Here is a 2403-nt window from a genome sequence, read left to right as displayed (position 1 = left end):
ATTCTTTGTCGAATTTTATTGAAAGTTTGATTAATTTTTATTGATGATCTTTCTAAAATTATTATAATAAATAATACATAAAAATGTTGGTTGTTGTTTAGCAAACTTACAACTGCATGTACAAATTATTAGCATCAGGAATTAGCTGTTATAATAAATGTTGAGGGTCTCAGGTTTCTTGACTTTTAGTATTGGTTTTATCCATCTTTCCATTATATATGAGAGGTCTAATTATTTGATGATGTGAACTTTGATTTGCGAAGAAACCTGCCGATCAAGAACGTAAAGATCTAGAAACAATTAGAATTCAAAGAACCGTAATCCGAAATGAATCTATCGTCAGAACCTTGGTATAGATAATTTGAAACGTCATAATCTTGATTTAGATTGATAAGTTTCGAGGAAGAATGCTACAAGAATTGGTGATTCTTGATGATTTCTAGAGATCAAGATGTAATCTTGAAAAAAAAAACAAAATATGTAATTATTCCTCCCTAAAAAGTTTAGCGGCCAAAACAGTCTACAACTATATGTAGACAACTAATTAGCCCAAAATAAAGCTATCATCCCATTAATAGGTCTTAACCCTAATAACTAACCCAAACCCAACTGATAAAATAATTAAAAAACTTGGGCGTTAGTAAATAAATATCTCTAGCCTACCCAACCAATAAAAATAATAAAAGTCTTGAGCTTTAGTAAATAAATAGCTCCAACCCACTACACCAAAATAAGTTTTAATATAACTTAAAATAGCCCACATAAAATAACAATTATTAAGCCCCATGAATAAAGGCTTGGACGCCAACTGGGACCCAATTAGGGCTAACAAGAATCGGTCTTTAATTCCTCAAACTTGGACTTGGACTTGAATCTTGTTAACAATCTTTTTGGATCCCTCTAAGGCATACTCGGCTTCATACATTGCTCCCTTGGCTTCAAGTTCTTCAATTACGCTTGACAAGGCACAATGCATCTTTTTAGCTCGACTCCTCGTAATCGGGTCCACTAGAATGTGAAGAGGATCTTTGTGTCAGCTTTACGACAACAGGCTGCTCGGTCATGCCCTCATCATACCATCTCTCTTGAAATGGATTCGTCCTCATATCTGCATCATAAAAAAGAGTTAAGAATTGAACTGACCCCTACTGTGACAACAGCTACTACGCATCCTACATCAGAAAATGCTATCGACGAAACAAACCTTTATCAAGCATATCACCATGACCTGGTACAGAACCAATCTTCACTTTTCGACATCCGTAACGGATTAAGAAAAGCGTTCTAACAGCAGTTACACAGCCCCGTCTTAGATAGCTGTAAGTGAAAGAAGGGTACTAAGTAGCTGGGAATGCTCATAAACATTAAAAGTAGCACTTACGTTATACTCACCTAGAAGATCCACTTTGTATGCATTATCTCCGATTCGCTCGAGCACTTGGAATGGACCATCGCCTCTAGGGTGCAACTTAGATTTCCGCTGAGATGGAAATCTCTCTTTTCGCAAATGTACCCACACCCAATCTCTTGGTTGGAATACCACTTTCTTTTGCCCCTTGTTAGCTTGTCTCGCTTACTGTTCAGTTCGCTTCTCAATATTTTTCTTTACTTTTTCATGAAGTCGTCAAACAAACTCCGCTTTTCTCTTGCCATCTAAACTGGAACTCTCATCAACAGGTAAAGGCAACAAATCCAAAGGGGTTAAAGGGTTAAAACCATAAACAATTTCAAATGGTGAATAACCTATAGCGGAATGCACAACCCTATTATATGCAAATTCTACAAGTGGCAAACAATCCTCCCAAGATTTCAAATTCTTTTCTAAAATAGCACGCAACAATGTAGATAATGTTATATTTACTAATTTAGTCTGTCCATCCGTTTGCGGGTGACAAGTAGTTGAAAATAAAAGTTGAGTACCTAACTTACCTCACAACACCTTCTAGAAATAGCTTAAGAACTTTGCATCTCGATCCGACACAATACTCCTCGGAACTCCATGTAAGCGCACCATTTCCCTAAAAAATAAATTGGCAATGTTAGTTGCATCATCAGTTTTATGACACGGAATGAAATGTGCCATTTTCGAAAACCTATCTACAACTATAAAAACCAAATCTGTGCCTCTTTTCGTCCTAGGTAATCCTAATACAAAATCCATGGAAATATCTACCCACGGCTCACTAGGAATTAGTAAGGGACTATACAAGCGATGGGGTGAGACTCTAGACTTGGCCTTCTTACATAGGATACACTTGTCACAAATACGCTCAACATCCCTCTTCATATGCGGCCAAAAGAAATGCTCATGAAAGACATCTAAAGTCTTTTTAATGCCAAAATGTCCAATAAGACCACCCCTGTAGGCCTCACGAACTAACAACTCTCTCAAAGAACTATTAG

This window comes from Pistacia vera, unplaced genomic scaffold, assembly GCF_008641045.1.
Source record: "Pistacia vera cultivar Batoury unplaced genomic scaffold, PisVer_v2 Contig102, whole genome shotgun sequence".
Taxonomy (NCBI): Eukaryota; Viridiplantae; Streptophyta; class Magnoliopsida; order Sapindales; family Anacardiaceae; genus Pistacia; species Pistacia vera.
The sequence above is the reverse complement of the archived record's forward strand: the minus strand, read 5'-3'. Positions refer to the sequence as shown.